Here is a 19455-nt window from a genome sequence, read left to right on the forward strand (position 1 = left end):
TGATCTCTGTCTCTCTGTCAAATAAATAAATAAAATATTTAAAGAGTGATTTAAAAAAATAAAAAAAGAGGTGTATTTGAATCTTATTTAAATCTTTACCTATTTAAAATTTTTTCAATTTATTTTCATTTTTTTAAATAGAAAAAAGTTTTTATTTAAATTCCAGTTAGTTAACTTACAGTACAGTGTTAGTTTCAGATGTGCAATATAGTGATTCAACACTTAGGTATAATAATTGGTGCTTGTCACAGCAAGTGAACTCCTTAATTCCTGTTACCTATTTAACCCCCCACCTCCTCTCTGGTGACCATCAGTTTGTTCTTTCTAGTTAAAAGTCTGTAAGGAGGGCACTGGGCATTATACACAACTAATGAATCGTTGAGCCCTACATCAAAAACTAATGATGTACTTACTATACATTGGCTGACAACATAATACAAAAAAATCTAAATAAATAAATAAATAAATAAATTACACTAAAAAAATAAAATAAAAGTCTGTTCTTGATTTGCCTCTCTTCTTTTTTCTTCCCTCTGCTGATTTGTTTTATTTCTTATATTCCACATATGAGTGAAATTCTGTGGTATTTGTCTTTCTCTGACTGACTTATTTTGCTTAGCCTAATACTCTCTACCTCCATCCATGTTGTTGCAAACATCCAGATTTCATTCTTTTTTATGGCTGTAATATTCCGTTGTATATATACCACATTTTTAAAAATTCATTCGTCAGTCGATGGACACTTGGGCTGTTTCAATAATTTGGCTATTGTAGATAATGCTGCTATAAACACTGAGGTGCATTATCCATTTGAATTAGTATTTTTGTATTTTTTTGGTAAATAACTACTAGTGCAGTTGCTAAAGTCAAGAACATGAGAAACAACAGGTGTTGGTGAGGATGTGGAGAAAGGGGACCTCCCCCCATGCTGTTGGTGGGAAGGCAAACTGGTGCAGCCACTCTGGAAGACAGTATGGAGGTTCCTCAAAAAGTTAAAAATAGAACTACCCCTTTAAATTTTTTTAAATAAAAAGTATCTTTTTCTGATTACACAAGGGATAAATGTCATCAATGAATATAAAAAAATCAAGGCAAAAGAGAAGTAGAGAAAAAAGAGAAAGTTTAATTTATAATCATAATAACCTTTTGCTGCATATCCTTTGTTTTTGTATTTATACATATATATGTATATATAGAGAGAGATCTCAACACTCATAAATTACATTTTGCAGCATGTACTTGTGTGTTTATATGTATACATACCCATACAATAATTTGTATGCTTTTATAGTAATGGAAAAAATACATATGCTTCCTAAGCCTTCCCTCTTCACACCCCCCCCCAATAGGCTATAGAGGTCTTCCTTGTTGATAAATATGGATGTATGCCACAACTGAATGACTACATTATACTCTACTTTGTGGTTGTACACTACCTATTCTAATATTGATGAACATTTGGTTATTTCTGACTTACTTCAGTGAACATTTTTTTACATATGCTTTACCCACTTGCCCAGTAACTTATTTAGGATAAATAGAAATATAATTTTTGTATCAAAAGACATGTACATTAAATATTTGGGTGTATTAGAAAGGGCATTTTTAAACTTTTTTTTACTTACATTTTTTCCATGTTATTTTAAGTTTTTTTCTATAAGTGATATAGCAAATGCAGAATTGTCAAATTGCCCTCCAGAAAGTTGATGCTATATTACATTTTGATCAGTGAATGGGAGTGCCCAATTCCTCATGCTTATAAACATTGAATATTAACAATATTTTAAGTTTTTGCTAAAATGTTATTTTGTATTGAGATATTAATTATATTACATAGCATTTAAAAATTGTGATATTAAATATATTTTTTAGCTTATTTGCTGTTTCCATTTTCTCATTTGTAAATATTCCACTTATTTTTGTGGCCTATTTTACTATTTTTTTAATTGATTTAGGAGCTTCGGAGACTCCCTTTTGTTATACCATACCAATAGTATACTTGTTTCAATTTGCGGTTTTTATTTTAACTTTGTTAATAGTCTTTTGTTAATATAGAAGTTTAAAATTTTTAATGTAGTCAATTTTATTAATCTTTTCCTTGTTTTAATGTTATGCTTAGAAAGATGTTTCTTATCCAAAGATATACGAATACTGGGGTGCCTGGGGTAAGCATCTGCCTTCCGCTCAGGTCAGGGTCCTGGGATGAAGTTCTGCATTGGGCTCCCTGCTCAGCCGGAGCCTGCTTCTCCCTCTCCTGCTCGCCTTTCTTGTGCTCTCTCTCTCTCTATCAAGTAAATAGATAAAATTAAAAAAAAATTAAAACAAAAAATAAAGCTAATGATCCTCAATTAAAAATAAAGATCCTAAGAATATAATCTTTCTATTATTTTTAAATCGTTTAAATTTTTTAAATGATTATTTGTTTTTAGTTTTTACATTCAAAAAATTCATCTGGAATTTATTTTAGTGTAAAGTGGTAGGGACTTAATGGAGTTTTTTCCCAAATGTCTACCTCTACTTATTGAATAGTTTATAACTTATTGAATAGTTTATTGTTTCTCAACTGAGTTGAAGTATCATTTATATCATATAATATACCCTTCTATAAACTCATTTATTTCTAAATTCTCTGTTGTTCATTTATCTGCCTGTTATTCCTGTGCCAATAATATACTATTTTAATTTTTGTACTTGTGTAATATTTACATTAAGCCTTTTAAATCTAAAATTTATTTAGATTATTTTATTCTTGGAAAGAGATCAAATTTGTGTATTTAATTTTTGAAATCACCTCAAATATAAATTATTTATTTGATGCATAAGATAACATCCTTGACCTTAGAATTTTTCTCTTTAAGTTTTATAAGTTTTCATATGGTATATATGATATACATCATAAAAAAAGTTAATTTTTTTAGGAGAAAGACTCTTCTCTCCAGTAAAATTGTTCTGGGGAGCTGCTCTTGAGGTAGAAGATGCAAGGAGGATTTGAATTAGAGGCTGATATGTGGACTTGGCATAGTGCCTCTCCCAGAGAACTTTGGTGGGTCAAGCACAGGAGTAGGATCAGAGCACAGAAGTGATAGGATTTAAAATCCTTTAAAAGAGGGGCACCTGGGTGGCTCAGTGGGTTAAGCCTCTGCCTTCAGCTCAGGTCATGGTCTCAGGGTCCTGGGATCGAGCCCCACATCGAGCCCCACATTGAGCCCCACATCGGGCTCTCTGCTCAGAGGGGAGCCTGCTTCCCCCACTCTGCCTGCTGCTCTGCCTACTTCTGATCTCTCTCTGTCAAATAAATAAGATCTTAAAAAAAAAATCTTTTAAAAGAAGCTCTTTTAGCATCAGGACCAATAGGTTTTCAAAGGCCTAGGTTCTGAAATGTAAAGGAATGCTGTTTAAAGTAAAAAGGACAGTGCACTAGTTTTGAAACCAGAGATTGTGAATTTGAGTGCAAATCCTGCCAAATTACTACCTTTGTGAATATCTAATCCCACTGAGTTTCAGTTTTTTCATTTATAAAATGAGGATAGTAATTCCATCAGAAAGTAATTATGAAGGTTTAATGGGGAAATAAATATGAATTGAACAATGGTTGGCCTATAGAATTTGCTTCATAATGCCTGGTCGTCTTTTTTTTATCGTGGATCCTGCAGAAACAAGGTTGATGGGAATAAAATTTAGGGCTGGGGTTTGAGTCTTGGAGAGTTCTGTGAATTTATTTCATCTCTGCACATTTAAAAAGGCAGTGGTTTTTGTCCCAGTGCTAGCATGAGAACACTAATGTAAGAAAATTAGAATTATGTAGTGTGTAGCAGGGTATTTTCCCTATGTACACACACACACACACACACACACACACACACACACACACAGTTCTAGCAGTCTCATCATGGATCTCAGAAAAAGAAAGGGAAATTAGGAAAATTCCAGGACAAGAAGATACAGAAATTGGTAATTAATTAGAATGGGGGGAGATAGAAAGTGCTGGCATCAGAGAAATGTATTTAAAAATCCAGTGATTTACCCCATTTCCATTTTGTAAAGTGCCTTTTATCAGATGAGTTAAGTAGGATCTTAACTATCCCTTTCTACAGATGGAAGTAACAGGAGACATTTATGTTTCTCATAGAATGAACATAAGTCTAATGATTGGAAACTCTGACTGAAAATGAAAGCTCTGTCGTCAATTTGTCATGTGGTCCTAAGTCAGTTATATGTCCATTTCCTTGTCTGTTAACTTGGGTGCATCTCATTCTGGTATCTCTCTCTCTCTTTTTTTTTTTCCATTTAGGGAAAGAGGTAATAATATCTGATAGATGCCAGGTGGGATCTTGTATGGGTTTTACAGTGAAATGTTCAAATTGTTAGGAAAAATAGGTAGCAAAAGGATAAGGGTCTTCCTACATGATTCTCTCCATTTGTTTCTGTGTTTTTGAGAGTGAGCAAAAGACTTAGTAAGATCTGGGAAGGACTAAACTATAATGTGTGACTGAGCTCCCCATGGGTATGCAATGTTTAGTTATTGAGTTTAATGATGGGGTAGGATTGCCAAGGACACAGCTCTCGGGTCATTTATTCCTGAGACATCCTTCTTTAAAATGTGGGTGGTTATATTAGCTACCATGTCATTGATGTAAGTTGTGACTTGGGCATATTTCAAGGAAAAAGGAAAAATAGGAATACATTTATAGAAGACCTTTCCATTGAACATGTTCATATCTCTAAACTTTGCTAAAACTTTGGAAGCTAGATAGTAGTATCTCCATTTCCTATGCATATTCTTTATTTATTTATATATTTTTAAAGGATTTTTAAAAAGATGTTATTTTAAAGTAATGTTTGTACCCAGTGTGGGGCTTGTACTCACAACCCTGAGATCAACTGAGCCAACTGAGCCAGCCAGGCCCCCCTCCTGTGCGTATTCTTTATTTCGGAAAAGGAGATTATATAGCTTTATAATCCGTTTTCTTCACCTAACAAATCTCACACAAAATTATTTGTCTCCTTTACTAGACTTCGAACTTCTTGAAGTTACCAACTCTATTCATTTTTGGTTTTTTGGTACTTAACATAGTGTGTGGTGCAGAGCGAACAGTAAATGATGAATAACTATGACTTATTCTAGAATCAGTACTCTTAGATAATTAGCTGTAGTCACCAGATCTTTATTTTCTGCTTCTTTTAGCATCTCTCCCCATTTCAATTTCTATCATGAACTGAACAATGCTTAAAAAAATATGAAGTGCTGTATACATGCTATGTAGCAAGTTAAGACCATATTGACTCTGAATTCACATAAATTGTTCTGGTCTGAATCCAGTTGATAATGCAGTTGTTATTTTTATAATCTTATCCTAAGTACATATTTGCACAACAGGCGGTGTCAACTCTTCTAAGTAACTTGGTGTTATTTGCCTTAAATTATGATACCTTAAATTATAGAGCTCTATTACTGAAGTCATTATTTGTGGTTAAGAGGGAGTGGTACTGAGAGTGGTAATAAGAAGAGTTTTTTAATGAGTATCAAAATGGACCCTATCTTTAGATGTCTTTAAATTTATCTTGATTTAACTACCTAGAAATTGCAAAGAACAGTCCTTCCTCCTTTGTCTATTAGTTTACTGCACAGAAAATAGTGGGCTGATTTAAAAAAAAATGTATGAGCTTAAAATTAGTACTTTTTGCAAGCTTTTGTTAAATGATTGCTTTTAAAATGTTCTGACACTTTATTTTGTGAGCAGGACTCTGGAGAGAAAACTCAGCAGGGATGGAATCCTTTCCTTTTTCTGGGTATGATAATGCACTGCAAATGTTGAGACTATTTTAACTATAATATTTATCTTACAATGAATCCAAATTGTCGGTTGCTGGAGATCTGGAATTGGGCTTTATTGTTCTTTATCCCTAGAGGTTCCAATTCATGTTATGCATCCTGTGGGCTCTCAGAAGTGTTAATTGAATTGCTGGAGAATTGCTTGTATCATTCTCAAATTAAGAAAAAAAAATACAACTTCCTGCAATAACTAAGACTTAATTTTTAAGTTAAATTTCAGTATCTAGCATCTATTCCTCCTTACATTTAAGAAAATATTTCACTTTATTTTTTAAAAAGATTTTATTTATTTATTTGAAAGAGAGAGAGAGAGAGTAAGTGACAGAACATGACCAGGGGGAAGGAGAGAAGCAGACTTTCTTGCTGAGCAATGAGCCTGATGTGGGACTTGATCCCACGACCCTGGGATCATGACCTGAGCTGAAGGCAGTCGCCTAACCTACTGACTGACCCACTCAGGTGCCCCCCAAATTTTTATTTTTTAAAAACAGGAATTCCAAAATCATTGAGAATCTTTTCCATAAGATAAAACATTTTCTAGAGTTACTAGATTTTTGTTTATGCACAAAAGTTTTTGTGAGCTTACCCACATTTAACACAATTGCCCTTTAGTCTAGCAGTTACTAAATTTTAGTGTGCATAGGAATTACCTGGGGGCTATGCTTTAAAATAGATTCCTAGGCCATACTCTCAGAATTGCAGAACCAATAACGTAAGGTGGGACCCAACAGTCTTTTTTAAAAAATTAATTTTAATAAGCATCCCAGGTGGTTCTGATATAAGGAGTCTGAGGATTATTGTTTGATAATCACTTTTTTTCTCCAGTCCTACTCACACAAGTCTTTCTCTGACTTCTGTTATTAAACTAATACCATGTATGTCTGAAACTAGATAGACCACAAGAAAAAAGGATATATTAAAAGACACAATAATATGTGTTATTTCCAAGAAAGATATTTTGCTAAGAAAAGCATTGGATGTGAAAGAAGACATGAGAGAGAACAAGTTTATTGAGTGAAAATTCTAAAATATATTCTGAATGTCTTTTTAGCCCACTGCTAATTTTCTGTTTGATTCTGATCAAGTGACCCTGCTGCCTTATGTTGTGTTTATGAATTTTTTTATAGTCAGGACCTCAAAATTCAAGAGTTTTGGGGATTAAGTTATCGGTGATTCTACAAATAGGTTTTAGAAGTTTGTGGTCTATATTTTTGTCTTGGTTCACAGCAGTAAGCTGCTTTTGTAAAGGATAAGACATGCTCTCTTCTTCTAAATAATCTCATTCATTTTTCATGTAGACACAATTTTTATATTGACTATCCTTGTTCACAGATAGATCTTGAATTGTTATTTCAGGAGAGCAGTCAGTGTTGGCAGTTGTGAAAACATGTCAAACTTAGGCAATTTTACCTCTCATTTTCTATTTGCTGTACGTGTGGGTAGAGGTGAACTAGTGGGCCTAGAAAATGCAACATTAATTTCTCTTTTTCTGACCCAGAAATACCTTGCTCTGACCATCTACAATGTGTTAAAGTCGGCCTAGGAAATGTTACATTAAAGTGTAAGCATATACTTCCAGTGGATTTGGATGAAATATAAAATTGTAAAATCTTCAAGTGGTAGGGACTTTCAGAGGACAACTGGCACAGTAGTTCTTGAATACCATCTACAGCTAGGCTGGCTTTAACAATCACCTGTGGAGCTTTTAAAAAGTGGAAATTCTAGGCCCAGTCAAGGAGATTCTCATTTAGTAAGTCTGTAGCAGGGCCCAGAAATTCAAACTTTCTGAAAGCTTTCTAGGTGATTATAATCAGCTAAGTCTCATCATAGGAATTCTTTCTCCAGTATCCCTGGCAAAGGGTCACCCAGCTTTCACTTTGACAACTCCAGCAACAGATCTCTATTTTGGGAGGGAACTTATTCCATTGCTTTTCTTTTCTTTTACATTTTTTTGTTTAATTTTAAATTTAAATTCTAGTTAACATATAGTATAATATTTGTTTCAGGAGTAGAATTTAGTGATTCATCATGTAACACCCAGTGCTCATCACAAGTACCTCCTTAATACCCATCATCTATTTAACCCATCCTCCTTCAGCAACCCTTACTTTGTTCTCTAGTTAAGAGTCTGTATTACTGTTTGCCTCTCTTTTTTCCTCCTGTCTTCATCTGTTTCATTTCTTAAAGTCCACATTTGAGTGAAATCACATGGGATTTGTCTATGACTGACTTATTTCACTTAGCATACTGTACTCTGGCTCCAACCATGTCATTACAAATGGCAAGATTTCATTCTTTTCAGTGGCTAAGTAATATTCCTATATATAGGAATATATTATATAACATTATATTATATATATATCTCACCTCTTTTTTATCCACTCATCAGTTGATATTATATATGTAATATATATATTTTATATATATTATATATATATATATACTTTATATACATATATCTATCTCACCTCTTCTTTATCCATTCATCTGTTGATAAACATTTGGGATCTTTCCATAATTTGACTATTGTTGATAATGCTGTTATAAACACCAAGGTGCTTGTGTCCCATTAAATCAGTATTTTTGTATCCTTTGGTTAAATACCTAGTAATGTAATTGTTGGGTCGTAGGGTAGTTCTATTTTTAACTTTTCAAGGAACTTCCATTTTCCAGAGTGGCTGTACCAGTTTGCATTTCCACCAAGAGTACAAAAGAATTCCCCTTTCTCCACATCCTCACCAACATCTCTTGTTTCCTGTGTTGCTAATGGTAGCCATTCTAACAGGTGTGTGGTGGTATCTCATAGTTTTGATTTGTATTTCCTTGTCAATGAGTGACACTGAGCATCTTTTCATGTGTCTGTTGGCCGTCTGGATGTTTTCTTTGGAAAGATGTCCATTCATATCTTCTGTCCATTTTTTTTTAAAGATTTTATTTATTTATTTGACAGAGAGAGATCACAAGTAGGCAGAGAGACAGGCAGAGAGAAGGGGAAGCAGGCTCCCTGCTGAGCAGAAAGCCCGATGTGGGGCTCGATCCCAGGACCCTGGGATCATGACCTGAGCCGAAGGCAGAGGCTTTAACCCACTGAGCCACCCAGGCGCCCCTCTTCTGTCCATTTTTAACTGGATTATTGGTTTTTTGGATGTTGACTTTGATTAAGTTCTTTATAGATTTTTGGATACTAACTCTTTATCAGATAACCCATTTGCAAATATCTTCTCTCATTTTGAAGGTTGCCTTTTAGTTTTGATTGTTTCCTTCACCATGCAGAAGCTTTTTGTGATGAAATCCCAGTAGTTCATTTTTGCTTTTGTCCCTTGCCTCCAGAGACATGGCTAGTAAGAAGCTATGACAGATGCCAAAGAGGTTGCTGCCTGTGTTCTCCACTAGGATTTGGATGGTTTCCTGTCTCAGATTTAGGTCTTTCATCATTTTGAATTTATTTTTGTGAATGGTATAAGAAAGTAGTCCAGTTTCATTCTTCTGTATGTTGCTGTCCAGTTTCCCAACACCATTGCTTCTAAAGATTTGTCTGGACTGAGCTAAAATCCATCACATTTTAATTCTCTCCCACTGGTATTGTTCTTTCTTTTGGAAAGAAGACAGATATACTAACTTGTAATCAGAATTTACCATATTACACTCACTGTGCTAACTACTACCTCTTTGTTGGCTTGAAAATATTAAACTAGATACAATGGAATATTATTCAGCCATCAGAAAGGATGAATACCCCAGCATGGATAGAACTGGAGGGGATTATGCTAAGTGAAATAAGCCAAGCAGAGAAAGACAATTATTATGTGGTTTCACTCATATGTGGAACATAAGTAAAAGCATGGGGGACCATAGGGGAAGGGAGGGAAATCTGGAGGGGGAGAAATCAGAGAGAGACAAACCATGAGAGACTGTGGACCCTGGGAAACAAACTGAGGGCTTCGGAGGGGAGAAGGTAGGAGTAGGAGGTAGCAGGGTGCTGGGTACTAAGGAGGGCACATGTCGTGATGTGCACTGGGCATTATATGTAACTAATGAATCATTAACTACATCAAAAACTACTGAATATTATAAAGAAAGAATGTTGTAGGTGAGCAGGAAAAATTATCCATTTTGTTAATTCTTGATCCTTGAGTATAGTTTCTAATACTTTGTGATGAAATGGAAAGTATACATTTCTTGAGGAAGGTCACGTATGTGATTGAGTTACAAGCTGAACCTCATTTTTACTTGAACCTCATTTTTTACTTGAAAGAATGGCCAAAAGACACATGTGGTTATTCAGATAGCTGCTTGGCACACATAGTCTCAAAAATAAGCAAAGTGAACCCACTGGCCATTTTAAGAAAAGGAACTGGCATTGCTGTCAATAGTAAAATTTGAGCTTTCAAGAGAAAATTAATAGTTTAGAAAACTTGTATCCACCATCACGAACTTGATGACTTCCCAATAGTTAAAAACTTTTCCGATAAGATTGTTGGTGATGTTAACAAATGTGATTTTTTAAAAAGTTGAATAATGAAATGTGTCAATGTTTTGAAAATCTGCACAACTCATTAAACTGATATTTTCCAAATGAACCAATGCATGATGCTACAAAATCATGCAGGGGTAAAAGATGCATTTAATAAAGATCAGTGGGTTATAGAATTAATAGAATACAAAAAATTCATTTTTCAGATTTCATATTGCAATTCACCTCTGAGAAACTATTACTTGTCAAATTTTGATGTAAAAAAAGAATAGCTACAATTATATGGAAAGGTGATTAAAACACTTTTCCTCTTTCCAACTTTTATCTATGTGAAGATAGATATTTTCTGCATACTTCCACCAAACCATCATATCGCAATGGACTGAATGCCGTAGTACCTATGAGAATCCAGCTGTCTTTATTAAACCAGGCATTTTAAGAGATTTGCAAAAATACAAAACAATGCCAGTCTTTTAATTTTTTTTTGTTTTGGCAAATATGCTTATATTTTAAAAGTATGTTATTTGTGTTACTTATGAAATAGGCTCATCATCAAATGATTGTTATTTAATAATTTATTTTACTTTAAAATTATTTTATTTTAACTAATTTTTCCCTCAGATTTAGTTTCTAATCTAATAAATATAGATAAATGTGACCAGAGACCTTTGGGATTTTCAATAATTTTTAGAAATATAAGAGTCTTGGACCAAAAGAGTTTGAGAACCGCTGTTTGAGAACCACTGGAATAGACGGTCTCTGAAGTTCATTCCAATTAACAATTTTTAGAACATGCAACCATTCTAATGTAACATGGTTCCTGTGAGATTTCTTAGCCATTCTCCTTGGAATGCTTGTCAATGTCCCTTCTAAATTGTAGCTCTCAGTACTGAAGATGTAGGTTGAGTGACATAGAATACATGAATAGGCTACTAGAAGTAGCCTTTAATAATAACTATCCTTGGAGATCTTTAAGAAAAGGGGAAATTCCTGTTTCTTTGAGGAAATAAGTTCTTGTTCCAGGAAAGCAGAGTGTTGAACTAGGTAGCATTTTAAGATTTTATTCATTTATTTGACAGACAGAGATCACAAGTAGGCAGAGAGGCAGAGAGAGAGGAGGAAGCAGGCTCCCCGCTGAGCAGAGAGCCTGATGTGGGGCTCAATCCCAGGACTCTGAGATCATGACCCGAGTCGAAAGCAGAGGCTTAAACCACTGAGCCACCCAGGCGCCCCGAACTAGGTAGCATTTTAAATTGTCCTCCTTGATACCTCAGAAATACTTTTATTTTTGCCTTAGTTATAAATGTCAGTAACTAAACCCTCATTTTCCATTCACTATTGTGATGTTCTTTATTAGCATTTGCATTGAAAAAATTGGGCATTAGCTTGGTATCAGTTCCTGTGAAAGATGAATTTTACATTTCACTTTTATAGTTAATTCAAATTCTACATAATTTAGTATAAGTATTAAGAAAAAAAGGAAAGAAGAATTATGGAGTTCAAGAAACATGGCTTTAGCCTACAAATGCTATCTGTAAACAGCTAAAGTGATAATAGTAGTAAAGAAGGTTTTAAATTTTTAAAAAATTGAGGCAGGTTAGGGGAGAATAGCAGTTGTAGTGAAAAATAAAATCTCCAGGAAAACATTTATATTGGCAAATATATATGGATATTTTTTAATTGCCTCCCTAAATTTATTTCTTTAAAATATTTAATTTTATTTATTTATTTATTTATTTATTTATTTATTGAGAGAGATAGAGATTGTGCATGCTCGAGCAGGGGCCTATGAGCGGAAGGAGAAGGAGAAGCAGATTTCCTACTGAGCAGGGAGCCCAACCTGGGACTGTATCCCAGGACCCTGAGACTCTGACCCACGCTGAAAGCAGATGCTTAACTGACTGAGCCGCCAGACATGCCTCACTAATTTTTATTTTATTGTATGAAACACCAGGCATTGATATCTTTTCAAGTCAGTTGAGAAAATAAATGCTTTAAAGGGAGTTGTTTTAATTCAATATCTCATTATGTATGACATTATTAAGTCAATGATTCCATATATTAAAATTTTTTTTATCTTTGACATGAGTTTTAAACATGAAATAGTTTTAATTTAAAGTAAAGGTGAACAAATTTTGTTACACGTGTTTTTGGAAGCACTTCTGAACTTCAAAAAAAAATACCTCAGAATCATTGACTCTCAGGGTTGGAAGGTCGTTTAATCCAACCATCCATTTGATGCTTGAAACTTTTTGCTAAATCAAATAATAATAATAATAATTTTAAAAGGATGGGGATATAAAAAGAAATGGGTGTGGCTTAGAGACAGCTTTAAGCAAGATTTAAAAAATTAGTTTGAAAGCTTTTAAAGTGTAATTATACAGGGAGGTGGCAGTGTTTTTATTTGCTGTTTACTTTTGATCTATTACCTATTTTTGATAGAGTAAGACATGCTTTTGTGAAAATGTTTATGGTTTCTTGACTTGATGTCAAAGGACTTGTTTGAAGTTGCCTTGTAATTCAGAGATTTTTCTTTTTGTAACTAGTATTAGTGTTTGGCTTTGGCTGCCTGAATAATAGCAAGTTAGTCTGGATTTGGGTGACTACTTTTGAATAGATAATATACTGAATTTTAGAAATAGCTTTATTGTTTGTGGACAAATTAGACACATTAAGTATAAATAAATCTAAATAACACCAACTTATAAGAATAAGACAGTAAAAATAAGCCTATATCTCACTCAATGTTAACATTTTTGCTAAACTGAATGTTACTTTGTGAAACTTGTATGTGCATGTGTGTGTGCATGTACACATATTTGATTTTCTATAAGTTGATGGGTTATTATACATGTATTTTTAAGATTCAATAAGACATTTTGGTGATCTTTTTATATCAGTAAATATACATTTATATCAGAATATTTAATGATTATAGAGTAGTGTTATATGTATGTATCATAATTTACTTATTCATTTAGTGGGTTATTTCCAATTTTTGGCTGTAATAAAAATGTTATAATGAATATACATATTATATATATCCATATCTTTTATATATATATCCTTTATATATATATATATCACATGTACACGGTATATATACATTTTTTAATATTAAATTCTATTTTTTTCAGTGTTATTCAAGATTCATTGTTTATGCACCACACCCAGTGCTCCATGCAATACATGCCCTCCTTAATACCGCCCACCAGGCTCACTGCCACCCCCCTCCCCTCCAAAACCCTCAGTTAGTTCCTTAAAGACTACAGTCATGGTTCATCTCCCTGTCCAATTTCCCCCAACTCCCTTCTCCTATATATATATATATTTTTTTTTTAAAGATTTTATTTATTTATTTGCCAGATAGAGAGAGAGAGAGAGAGAGTGAGCACAGGCAGACAGAGTGGCAGAGGGAGAAGCAGGCTCCCTGCAGAGCAAGGAGCCCGATGTGGGACTCGATCCCAGGACGCTGGGATCATGACCTGAGCCGAAGGCAGCCGCTTAACCAACTGAGCCATCCAGGCGTCCCTCCTATATATATTTTTAAATATTTTTGTGATTAGTTGGTTCCTTAGGATAATTTTTGGAAGTAGCATTGCAAATTCAAAGCATATTGACATTAAAAGTTTTAATACTTACTCTCAAATTAACATTCAGAAAAGTTGTACTCAGTTTATAATATCCTCAATGGTATCTGAATTTTGGGAGGGGGGATGCCTGGGTGCTTCAGTTGGTTAAGCATCTCCCTTTGGCTCGGGTCTTGATCCCAGGGTCCTGGGATCGAGTCCCACTCCCACTCCCTGCTGAGAGAGAAGCCTGCTTCTTCCTCTGCCTGCTATTTTATGAGCCTATTACTATATTTCTTTTAATTATTTGTGGTTCTAAGTAATTATTTTTTAAAATTTTGTAATTCTGTAAAAAATATATAATAAAACATTTCCACAGCTTTAAAACTACTAACAGAAATATGCTAGCTTTGTAAAGAAAGAAAATTGAAGAAATGGAGTGAAAATTAAAAAAAATAAATAAAAGAGACAGCTTGTGCTGTCTCTCTCTCTCCCTCTGACAAATAAATGAATAAAACCTCCAAAAAAAAAAAAAAAAAGAAAGTGGTTTTTTTCCCCAAACCCTCACTAATACTAGTTTTTGTCCAGTTTGTAAAATATTTTGCCAGTATTTTAGGTGAAAATATTTTACTTATATTTCTTTGATTATTAGTAGGTTACACACATTTTTGTGTTATTGGACATTTATATTTCTTCATTTGTACATTTCTTCTTTGTATTCTTTTTAATATATCAAAGTACTTATAACAATGCACCTTTTTATTTAATAAATGAAGGATGTACAAAAGATTTGACAGAGAATATGAACCATGTCTCCACCATGGTCAGATACAGTAGTCTGTGGCCCGGGTTGAATTATTGATAATTTTAAGAATCCTTGAGGGGAAAGACCATGACTTTAAAAAAAAAAGTTTATCTATCGAGATATAATTTACATATAACATTGTATTAGTTTTAGGTTTACGACATAATGATTTTACTTATTAAAAAATGTTCATGTTCATATTGTCTGGTACAGTCTCTCACCCATGGTCATCATTTGCTAAATGAAAGAATGAACACAAAGAATAATGCGACAATCCATGGTGTTTGGGTGTTCTGAGGATTCATTTTCCTAAACAGATTGTGATTTTCTAGAACACATTTGCTTTGGTAGTTCCTTCTCTATCTTTTTAGGTTTGTGCTGCCCTCAAGACAAAGTAGTCACTTTTATTTTGGAAATGACCTAAGCTTTTCTAGTTCTTAAAGAAGTAACTTACTTCAAATTGTGTATTGATTCTTTTGAGTTAATTTTTAACTCTTTTCCCATCATAAAATGTTACTTCTTTATTTCTAAATTGTCTGCAGGAGGAAGTATGCATTAAGGTTTTCTTTTTCATAGCAATGAACTGTGTGATTTTAGAAGCTTATGCTTTTTAAATTGTTTGCTCCAAAATGCACCAATAGTATAAAGCAGTTGATAATGAGATTCAGAGTTGCTTTTAACATATGTAGTAAGACTGCATTGATATGAAAAATGAGATTTATTGACTTCATATTGATGTATGTTAGAATATTATTTGCCCTGAATGTCTAGAATCTGATTTGTTCCAGGGTGCCTGGATGGCTCAGTGGGTTAAAGCCTCTGCCTTCAGCTCAGGTCATGATGCCAGGCTCCTGGGATCGAGCCCTGCATCGGGCTCTCTGCTCCGTGGGGAGCCCGCTTCCTCCCCTCTCTCTGCCTGCTTCTCTGCCTACTTGTGATCTCTGTTTGTCAAATAAATAAATAAATAAATAAATAAATAAAATTTTAGAATCTGCTTTTTTCCAATTTAAAATATTTCCAGAGTTAGAGATCTTAATTTCTAAAGAGTCCAATGACTGAAAAATTGAGATATATGTCAGCCACAATATTTTCTGGATGCATTTTATTTTATCCCCCATCATTTAAATGCAAACGAGGGAATGGGCTATATTGTGTATTTTGCATAATTCCAATTCATGCCTTCAAAGGAATAGTTGCCAGAAAGACAAGGTGTGATTATTTTTATAATATGTAAGTATTGGATTCTCCCAGAGTTTGTGCTTTTGGATAAACAGTATTTTGCTATAGATTTATTTTGTGGATAACTTCATATTATAATTTATAACTCAGGGCAGGATAAAATGTAAGAATGGCTTATATCAGAACAAGTATTCTTTGCTGGATTTCAATAGTACACAGAGTGTGTCCACATAGTGTTATGTGGTGTTCCAGATAAAATTGTTCTCCTGGATCTGAAAACATCAGAAAGCTGTGAGAAAGGAAATGGTGTTATGCCAAAAATAAATTCAGAGCTACCTTCCCTGGCCAGACCCTTCTGTACTTGTATCCGTGGAAGCAGGCATCATAGAATTGTTGGAAACTGGTAAAACTGGAGTGAAGAAGGTCTGAGGCACCATTTTCAAAGAGAAGGAAGTCTAGTGAAGAAACCTGATAGGTGTATTAACCATCAATACATAAAACTGTCCAAATGCCCAGGACTTTATTATCTATCATTTCTGACTGGAAAATAGAATAAATTATCTGGGCTAAGTAGGCAAAAGCATATTATAGAAGCTGGGGAAAGGCTAAGTTAGATATTTATTTCATATCTCAACTTCAGATGCCTAGTTCATTATAACCATTTGCACTATAAATATAACGTTGGAAATAGTGTTTCCTAGAAATGATGTTGATCAAGATTCATTTTTTTCCAGAATGAATTTTACTTAAATCCAGTTAGCTAACTATACAGGTTAGTTAACTAACCTAGGTGTTTACTAGTTATATTTAAAAAATATGAATTGAATAAAACTAATCTCTAAGTCTAGGAAAGTTTCTGACCTAAATTAGGAACTCAAGCTCCATTATTATTTTAAGTTGAACACTACTCATAGCCATTCGCACATTTTGGAAAGAATATGGCCTTTGCAACAAAGTTTCTTTGTTTTCATGGAAATAAAAATGTGCTGTATTTAGACCAAACAATAAAAATAAACTACCAAACTACCTTCTAATGCATGGGGGTTCTGGAGAGAGGAAACCATAGATATTTAGAGGCATAAAGTGACTCATTGTGCTAGTTAAAACTTTTTACAAGGCTAGCTCTGTGTGTTTGAGTTGCATCTGTTACCTCTTCAGCCAGAACTAAAGTGTGTGCAGGCAAAAGAATTTTGGATTGACTTGTGCCTTATAGAGAATGCATTGCATATAGACTAAGTATCTAAATGTGTTCCATACCTTCAACAGAACAAAAAGTACATCTTTTCATTTTTATTCTATCAATAAGATATTCCTGTTGGGCACATCCAAGATATTTTCTGTGAAGTGCATTCATTTAACTTGCAGACATAAATTAAACATGTTTTTCAAATGTAACTTGTAAGCCTCTATTCCCTCAAAAATTTTTTTCTCCCTTTTGTTTTTACTTATTGATACTTTAAACACCTACTTTACGATCGACTTTTTTTTTTTAAGCCATAGTGGACAGAGGTATGGTATTCCTAGAGGTAGGACAATGGAATAAGTGTCTCTTTTGGTATTATTATCTTGGAAAAAGTTGTTAGAGTAGATGGGGACAACTGCCCAAATTAAGACTAGTGTAATTTGTAGACAGAATGTATATACTCCTTTAATAGAACATATAAGTGCAATTTACTTATATTTTTAAATTTCATTTTCTGTCTAAACTTTCAGGTCACTTTCATGAATTCAAAGGCAATTTACCAGTGATTTCTGGGTGCTGGGGCTGATTTTTTATCCGTATTTGTAAGTATTGGTTTATTTATTACTTTTCTCATTGCATAATGAAACAGTTATGGTTTATAAACAAGAACTCAATTCTTTTTGTGTGTGAATTTTTATTATTTTTTCTGTTTCTTTAAGTGTTACTAGGTTTTTGCAAGTGTTTTCTTAAGAGGACTATAGAAATAGTACCAGCTGGTGAAAAAAATCCCAGTTTATTGTGATTTTCAGTGAAATAACACAATGGCACCTGTTACAATAAGCTGGAAGAATAAATATCTTACTTTTAGAAGATGGGGCTCAATTATAGGAATGGATTACCTTAAAGGGGCTAGTCTATATACACATGAATAATTTACCCTGGTAACTTCTTACAGTCTTCTGGTTGTCTGGACTTGAAAAGTACTGTGACTGTGCACATAGAAAAGACGTGAGATGATACAGAATTCAAAGAGCTGTCAGCCCATGAGGAGATTATTGAATGCATAATGTGTATCCAAATGGGGGTATTCCTGCTTTCTTCACCATCCCCAAAACACTATTAAGTTTCAAATGATATTTGGAAGAACAAAGATAGCTTTTTCTCAGAAAAGAGGTAATTTCAAGAAAAAAATGGAATGAACTTGATCAATTACAGTACTTTAAATTGATATATATTTATTATGTAGAAGTAGTTTAGAGTATGAGATGGTTATTAAAAATGTCTGCATATATATAAGAACATATTTAAGTAACTCGAGTTTAAAATATATTTATATGTGTATATTGTTGGAATCTAAGGAGCTCATGTAATTTCATAGCAACAAAGAAGAAACTTGTCCTCTGTTAGTGTACTCCTACAAAGGAGTTTAAGAAGATAGACTTCCAGGAAAAGTATTTTAAAAAACCCAACATTATAAATTCGAGTTTAAGCTATTCAATATTTAAGCAGAGCACAGTGAATATTTATTTAAAACCAGCTTTATCTTTCTTATAGTAGTAGCATTGATTGGGACAAGCATTTTGAATCAACTTAAAAATAGATCTGAATGTTTAAAATTGTTTAATACATTTTGTATATATTTAATGCTTTATGAATGAGTACATTATTTTTATGGAACTATCAATTCACACTTTATTATTTGAAAACTTAATTCTTATGTAAAACACAAAATATTTAACTGCATAGCTCCTTTGGATTAAATATAAGCTTTTAATTTGTGCGAGGTCTCATAGTGAGGACTAGGGTGCAAAGAAGATGGAGAAAGAAATGTAAAGTATCTTTGAAGGGCTCTCATGGTAAAGGATAATTCCAAGGAGTTGAGCTTATCCTGTTAGAAATCTGAGTGAAAGGAAACAATTTTGAGTTGTTCAAATCTTATCTGGTTGCTTTGTCCTTTCTTTTACCTTCTTTCTCTCTTCTTTCCTATCATTCAGTCATTTCCTTTAGTAAGTTTTTAGGATGACTACATTTTTAAAATGACAAATACAAGATAATTATTGGCAGTTCAACCAAGATGACTTTTATTAAAATATTAAAATATAGTTTACATTTCTCATTACCCAAAGGCTCTCTTTTCTGATTTCTTTAGTCTTCCTCTGTGTTCCCTCTCTACCAGACATACACAGGCTAGCTTTGAATGGACGTGATCCAATTAGCTGAGATTTTTCTAGCGATCTAACAGAGAGACTAAAATTAGAAGAAAGGATACTGTGGCTATAATTTTCATATGGTTACTTCTGGAGTTCAACTTAAAAAAAAATCCTTTAGTCAGTTTTGTCTGATCATGTAAGCAGAAGTCATCTAATCATTTAGGCCCAAAGTAATTGTTTTTCAGTCTTGAGAATTTCCATG

At 33.5% G+C, this 19455-nt stretch overlaps 1 protein-coding gene across 1 annotated transcript in view; it reads left to right on the forward strand.

Moving 5' to 3' along the window:
* SOX6 (SRY-box transcription factor 6) overlaps positions 1-19455 on the forward strand; it is a 596389-nt gene that overhangs the window by 86960 nt on the left and 489974 nt on the right. The window contains exon 2 of the mRNA XM_080816117.1: positions 17574-17645. The gene's annotated coding sequence lies outside the window, so the exon portion shown is untranslated. The remainder of the gene's footprint in view (positions 1-17573; positions 17646-19455) is intronic.

The sequence above is a fragment of the Martes martes genome (genome assembly GCF_963455335.1).
Source record: "Martes martes genome assembly, chromosome: 10".
Taxonomy (NCBI): Eukaryota; Metazoa; Chordata; class Mammalia; order Carnivora; family Mustelidae; genus Martes; species Martes martes.